Source organism: Coffea arabica, chromosome 3c (genome assembly GCF_036785885.1).
Source record: "Coffea arabica cultivar ET-39 chromosome 3c, Coffea Arabica ET-39 HiFi, whole genome shotgun sequence".
Lineage (NCBI taxonomy): Eukaryota > Viridiplantae > Streptophyta > Magnoliopsida > Gentianales > Rubiaceae > Coffea > Coffea arabica.
The window spans coordinates 13,859,293-13,867,525 of NC_092314.1; the positions used below are offsets into that span (position 1 = coordinate 13,859,293).

Consider the following 8,233-nt stretch of genomic DNA (forward strand, 5'->3'; position numbering starts at 1 on the left):
TTTTAGAGGTAATTCCCGCCCTTAGGTTGACGTAGCACTGAGGCTCCGTACAGCACTTTGCTCATCCACTCTCTTGTATAATCCAGCCCAATCTCACCCTAGACTCACCCAGACTAGGGGTGGAGCTGAACCAAGTAGCTCAACTCGAGCTCGCGAGCTATTTGGTCAGCAACTCGAGCTCGAGCTCGGTTGACCAAGCTCGATCTCGAGCTCGAGCTGCTCGTTAGAGCTATCGAGTCGAGCTTGATATTGGAAATATGATACTCGAGAGCTCGACGAGTTCCATCGAGTTTTTTATAATATATATTTTAATTTTTATGATTGTGAAATGTCAATAATATCCTTTATTTAAAATTATATATAAAATAATTTTTATTACTTGAGCTTGATTAGGTTTGATTGAGTTCGAATAAGCTCGATTGAGTTTGATTTGAATTGATTACATTTAATTAAACTCGATCTCGAGTTCGAGCTCGAGTTCCATAAATTGATGTCGAGCTCGAGCTCGAACTCAAATTTTAAAAGCTTGACGAGCTCAAGCTCGAGCTTAGTTATATTTGCCTTGAGTCGAGCTCGAGTAGTGCACTACTCGATAGCAACCCTAACCCAGACTCGCAAGCTCATGATGCTACGAAAATCTCAGCAGCCAAGTCCAACTATCTGAGCTTCGTCCTCGCTAGCCCAAAATGGATTTCCCATATTGGATTTGAGTGCTCAAACTCTTCTAAAATATTGGTCTATAACACTTCACTGTTCTGATGTGGGACAGAGTATCACACTGGTATCCTTTTATTTATTTATATATTTATATATTTTTTACTTTTTTGTATAATTTATTGGTGCTTTCTATTAAATATTATTTGTTCTTTCAAATTTGAAATGTTACTTGGTTGTTCCCTAGCATACGTCTTCGTCTGGATAGTGGATACCATACCATATTAGGTAGAAAACTTAACAGTACAGAGTCATAGATAATTGCGCATAAGAAATATACCAAGTGAGATAGAATAGAACCCAAAATTCTATTACAATCTCTATTTTCCTTTCTTATGTTTGTTTTCTAATGTTAGATTGGCGAAATGATTTTTTTCACATGTTATTCGCCTAATTCAATAATATTAGACGCTTAAAAAAATTACCACATTGATGTTGTCACACTTGTCAAATAAAAAATACTGATTTTAATTGAAAAATCTCTCTGAGGGAAAAATAGTATGACAGAGATTGGTTCAATTTGGGTTTCCATTTAGGTGCAAAATGGACTGTCTTATGGATTTGAGATATTTCACATGCTGAATATCTAAGAACCTAAAAAACTCTCTATCCGAGATTCTATCACGATTGAACGCATAACATATAAACAAATTTTGAATTTTAAATTTAAATTTAGATAAATTATCATGCATCCAATGGTATAAATTGAACACGTGATGGTGTATATATAGTAATAACATTGAGATGTACAGATTGCACGTTAACAAGGAAAGACTTGAAGGTCCGTTTTCAGTTTAATTTTAGATAGTAGAAAACCCTATATCTGACAAGAAGTGAGGAAAGAGCTTCAAAGTCAAAACGGGGAGTACTTAAAAGTCCTTTAAAGGGGATAGTCATCCCTAAGAAACTGCAAAGAGGACGATTCCCTACAGTACCACGTGCAACAAATTAATTCATGTTTCTTCTAATTCAGTTGAGCTTCTAAGACGACTCAACCATTTCGTTCCTTCTTTTTTATTTTTCCTTTTCATCAGGAACCACAATTGGAAGTTGCATTCTTTTGAACTAGTGGGTGGGAATGGGCTGCAAACAAATCGAGCCGCTCGCGAGCGAGTCAAGCTCGACTCGAGCTCAAAATATTAAGCTCATTAGTTCGCGAGCCAGCTCGCGAGCTCGAGTATATATATATATATATATATATATATTATTTTAAGTATATATATATTTTTTATTTTTTATTTTAAGTATATATATATTTTTTATATTTTTTAATTTTAATAGTAAAATTACATATATATTCTTAATATTTTATTATTTATTAAGAAAAAAATATTATTTTATTTATTTTTTTAAATATAAAATAATTATTTTTTATTTTTTTCGAGCTCGAGCTTGAAATTGTCAGCTCCAGTTCCAGCTCCAGCTCGAGTTCGAGTTTAATGAAATTAAGTCAAGACTCGGCTTGATTAGGCCAAAACTCGACTCGACTCGGTTCGTTTGCAACCCTAGTGGATAGGGATGGCAATGGCGGGCACCCGCCCCGTGGGGGGCTCTCGGGGCGGGGGTTGGGGCGGGGGGGGAATTTTTTCCCCCTGCTTAGAAATGGGGAGGGGCCGGGGGAGTATACCCACGCCCCACCACCCGCAAAACAAAAAAAAAAAATATATATATATATATAATTATATATAATATGTAAGTTAATTAGTTATAAACTTATGATAATGATATTATTAGTTAGATGTATTATATAATGTATATTAGTTTATGTAATATAATTGATATTATCAATTATATGAATAATTATACATGTTTACTAATAGAATTTATTAATTAGCTATACTAAATTTACTAATACATTTATACTAAATTTCTAATTACACTTAATAGAATAACACTTTTTTCTCAAAAAAAAAGCACAAACACAATAATGAATTAGTGATTGCATTTGTACTAAAAGTGAAAACTTGACTATTTTAGTTATATTTATTTCATCATATTGGATTGTATTCAAATAACTTCTGTTTGATTGTTTTTATGAGTTACAATTGTAAAATTACAATGAATAATAATTTGGTGATGTGTTGATATTTTAGTACTTGATTATTTATTAAAATTTAATTATAATAAAATTATATAATAAAATTTTATTAACCCTGCGGGTGCCCCCGCGGGGGAAGCGGGGCAAGGCGGGGCGGGGGGAGCAGGAGGCATAGTGTGTGTAATGGTACTTAGTGGGATAGTGTGTGCATATTTAAAAAAAAAAAAGCAAATAATAAAAAAGATATAGAATAAAAAATTAGTTGGAGAGATTTTTGTTGGTGATGCAATGTTAATTAGTGGATTAGTTAATCAGTTTATCGAGAAGCATAGTGATAGTAATGTAATGGTACTTATATAGTGATTGATAGCAATGTAATGGTAGTTATATAGGAGTAGGAGGTTTTCCAAATAAGATGTAAATATTTGAAGGATATTTTTGAAAGGGTAAATGGTAACGCTTTTTGTTAACACCTAATCCCTACTCAAGCTTTATTATATAGTAAGATGTTCGAAATCGCATGTAAAATCACTAATATTTCTATCAATTAGCAGATCAAACTGTTGGTGATCATGCATAATTAGAAAATAAAACTTATTACTTTTCTTTCCAATACCAATTAGGACCCCTTGACCCTATGAAAACGATGTCCATCAAGGGGGAAATATATATAATGTTCAAAATGAATGCAAAGAGAATGTAAAAACTTATTCAAATAGAGTAACATATTATAATTATGACAATTTCATCTAACACTGTATTTTGCATGTGCAAGAGTAAGGATCAGGATCACAATGACAATCAAAATAGGGTGTTCCAAGCGGGTCATTTCTTATGAACGCATCGCGGCAGTCATCTGCACCTCCACAAACATGGTCAAGCTTCAAGTGATCCCAACAATAGTGTGGTGGGGGGTCACCTAAAAGATTGGAACCACTGAATTATACCAAGTATAGGAAAAATATAATGGTAAGAATATGAAGATTTCTTTTTAAAAAATTATGAAAATTAAAAGGATAGACCCATAACAAAATCTTAACATTTTCCTCACCTTACAAATTTCAGTGACTTACTAGTATAAAATTCTAACAGCAAAAACATTCGGCCAACTTTTATCATCACAGAATAGAAGAATCCAAATATAAATTATTTGGTTTTCCGGAGGGATTTTACAGGTCCAAAAGAAACCCTTACTTGTTTGATTCAATTCAGTCAAAATCACCTTCTATTCTTGGTATAATATGTAGTGAAATACCTATGAATAAATAAACTTCATGTATCAAACAAACTATATATTCCCCTTTTGGATGTGTAATTGATGAAGACAAGATAAGGTTTTATTTCTTCTTTGGAAAAAAAAAATGCCTCTAAAACTTCACACAAAGGTATGCTGTTCTAATCAGGATAAGATCCAATTAAGGGTTGATTATGATAGAGCATATCAGTATTGACCTGCATTAATTTGACATGTTTAAACTAAAGGCCGAAATTTTGAGGATTAGATAACAAAGTAAAAAATTTTACTTAGAGATTTTATATACGTACCTTCACTGGCAGGAGTTGCTGGGCTAAAGAAAATTAAGAGACAAAGCATCAGAAGGGTCATAGAGTTCTTCATTGTCATTCCGTTTCTTGTAATACTTTGGGGTGGATTATCGTGCTAATGTTGCAAAAACTATATAGACTCATTCATTCTGTTAAGGATTGATTGGTATTAATGAATAAAAGGCAGAAAAAGGTAAGTAAATATATTTGACAACTATTCTAATGAATGCTCATTAATATATTTAATATTCACCTAAACTGTCCCATATATATATATATATACTAATAATTATTGTCCTCTTTTGCATTTATATTCTTTCTTTATTTAATTTTGTCTATCCTCCCTTGTATTTATTTAATTTTTAAATTAATTTCATATTTTAAAAAATATAATGCCTAAAATATATCTTAATATATATATATATATATATATATATGTGTGTGTGTGTGTGTGTGTGTGTGCGCGCATATATATATAGACACACACACACACATACATATATACACATACATACATACATACATATATGTATATGTATCTATGTATATATACATATACATATACATACATACACACACGTCCGAAAAGTTAATGTTTACAAGAATATCTACTTCCCATCTGTTCTAAAAGTTAATGTTTACAAGAATATTTACTTTCCATCTGTTCTAACTTTTTCGGACTTCAAAGTGTTTTAAATCCGAAAAGCTAATGTTTATTTTCTAGCTGTCGCTATCTTTATGTGTTCAGATTAGCCATTCCTTCTAGCCTGATGAGTGCTTATAGATCCCCATCTTCATAATTGGCATTGCTAACGTCAATTAGTGCTTTTGGGAGAACATCTTCTTTCCACTGCCTATATTCCCCGTGGTAGAAGTCGAATAACTCTAGAAATCTTGTATTGAATTCAAATTCAACTTCTGCTAGTGTCAAAGGGCTGTTCAAATATATTTTCTGGATTTTATTTTCTGAAAACTACCACAAACCTTCATTCCTTTTTGCTATTTTGAAGTGTTTATATGCTAATGTCTTCATCCATTTGTGACGGATTTGCTTGAGCATAGTTTTATTGCATAACTCTATATCTGTATATGTTACTGTTTTTGCTGAAACTTCATCGCACTACTTCCAGTGACCCATATTCTATGAATACTCGGTTTCAGTTCAGTTATTGTCCATTTTGGTGGAGCGGACTTTATTCTGCCTCGGCTCAATGGCTTCCAATCTTTACTGCTTTACCCAGTGCTAATCCCAAATGTATACCGAGTCCTTGGGTTTGTTCTAGAACATTGATAATAATTCGGCTCAATAATCCATGATCCAATAAAATTTGTGGTGTAGGTTCTAGATCCAATTCTGCTACTTTGAGTTTCATTGGCTGATAAATGGAAAAATTCAAGCTGACTGTGTATATGAAATAAGTAAGCTGACAACTACATGTGTTAGTGTCTACTCTAGGTTTGGTACAAGTGGGTTGACAAACTTTTGTAGAGTCTCTTTGGAAATTAAAAGTAATCCCAATACCTTTTGATGAAAGATGTTGGGTGGCTATTTTTCTAAGGTAAAGTTGGATAAGTTGATATTTCTTGAAAAAGGAGGCTTCAGATTTTTCTAAAATTAAGCTTCTAATATGTAAAGGGAAATCTGCTAACATATGGGTAGTCCTAGCTAGTGCATTTAAAAAAAAATTCTGGTTAGCTATTCATCGAAAGATATCCTTTAACATTCTTAAATTTTGATGATGTAACAGGTATATAAATTTTTTATACTACACTTTATATGAAAGATCGCAGATTTTTTTTCCAAAGGGGATAGTCTTTTTATGGTCACATAATAATGTGGATAGTTTTTTTATGACATACTTCATTTCCTGTGTTGTAATTTAAGCACGTGGGAACATATCTCGAGGTCTCTTGCATTGGGCTTTTACGTATATTTCAAATGTCATATTTTTCATAAAAAAAGATTTATTATCATTCTTACCATCAATTTAAATTTTCTCTTTAAGTTGTGAAATTTTATGTGTTATTACATAATTATTCTAACCTTCGATGGATATTAACTTAATCAATATCTCTTTGTCTCAAAAATAAAAATCAAAAGAAAAACTTAATTTACCGTGATTTTAATATGGTTGGGATGTTTAAGAAAGGAGACTAGTTAACTTTCATAGAATAGCCATTAATTAGAGATGCAAACTGAGAAAATAAGAAAAACAGCAAACATTAGATGAATTCCCATTAGTAGAAGTAATAGGTGGTGGGTTTATTTATTTATTTTGGATAAGTGCATTTGAGTTGTGTGTATTTAGAGTATTTTTGAGGGTGTTTTTGAAGTGTGTTATTGTGGATTCCAAATATAAAAATTAATTTTTAAAAAAAATATTAATCCAAACTGAGAAATAGTTATCATAAAAACACACAACAAAGAATCATATTCAATGTCCATGTAGTTGATTGAAAATTTTTGTATAGGTGGATAAATAATTTTGAACTGCCTTCCATAAGTTTGATAGATATATTAGTTCAAGATCTACACTCAATATATATATATACACACACACACCTACACATACACACACACACATATATATGTATGTATATAATACAAATTTTATATATAACTTGTGATAATATTACATATATCAAGGGCATATAATAAATTGAAATATAGTTCAATTATCTTAGCTTATGTTGTCTTATATCCTATATACTCCTATATGTATAGCATATTTATTTTTATGATATCAAAAATTTTCGTCACTTTTTAAATCGCCTCTTTTTTGCACACAATTAAGGGAAAATGGTTTAAACTTATTCAAAATTTATCTGTTAATTCTTAATTAAGAATTTTAAAAGTATTAGCAACTACTCCTATTAACATGTAACTACTAATATCATTTTTTGTTTTAACAATTTTAACCTCATACCTAACTATACTAGGAGGGAGAAAATATATGTCTCATGCCACTCTTGATTTATCAAAATTACCCTAATATCGACAAATGCGGTGACTATAAATTAGAGTAAATTTATAACTTAAGAGTACAAGTTTTTTTATCAAGTAAAGTTTCCTATGTGGCGTTAAAATAGTTTATATATGTGTATATATATATTTATGTATATATGTATGTACATAAATGTGTATATATACATATATATATATATATATATATATATATATATATATATATATGCATATGTATATACATAGATAAATACATATATATATGTGCAAATATATGTACATTTATGTGTACATATATGCATATATATACATATATATATGTATATATATCTCTGTGTGTGTGTATGTATATATATACATATATAATCTTAAAAAGAAGATTGACTCCATGATTCTATATATTTTGTTATATATTGCCAGAAATAAAAGAAAGAAAATACGTTTAGAAATACTTGAGCAATTATTTCGGTTAATTCATACTATAATTTAATGTGAGTGATTCTTTTATTATTTTTTTCGTAGATATAGTCCGTATAGCTTATTGGTTCTTTTTCGCTAGATATTTTATTCCATTTGAGTGTATAAAATGTCTAGTTAATAAATAAAATAGAATGTTACAAATATATGCATACATGCATATATATGTATATATATTTATATACACACACAAAAAAACACATATATATACGTGCACATATATACATATACATATGTGTGTGTGTATGTATATATATGTTTGTCCATATGTTTATCTGTGTATATCTATGTGTGTGTTTGTGTGTTTATGTATTATAATGAACATATGTGCATGTGTGTGTATACACATATATATATATATATGTGTGTGTGTGTGTGTGTGTGTATGTGTATATAGAAAGTGCAGAGATTCATTCATTTTGTTAAGTATTGATTGGTATTAATGAATACAAGCACAAAACAGTAAGTACATATATTTCACAACTATTTTAATG

The 8,233-nt window shown here is 30.4% G+C and overlaps 1 long non-coding RNA gene across 1 annotated transcript; it reads right to left on the reverse strand.

Annotated features, from left to right (window-relative positions):
- Positions 1-3,439: 3,439 nt before the first annotated feature.
- Positions 3,440-4,428, reverse strand: LOC140038059 (uncharacterized). The gene is made up of 2 exons (XR_011841869.1): positions 4,298-4,428; positions 3,440-3,671 (listed from the first exon to the last, which is right to left on the reverse strand). It is a non-coding gene; the product is annotated as an uncharacterized lncRNA (long non-coding RNA).
- Positions 4,429-8,233: the final 3,805 nt, after the last annotated feature.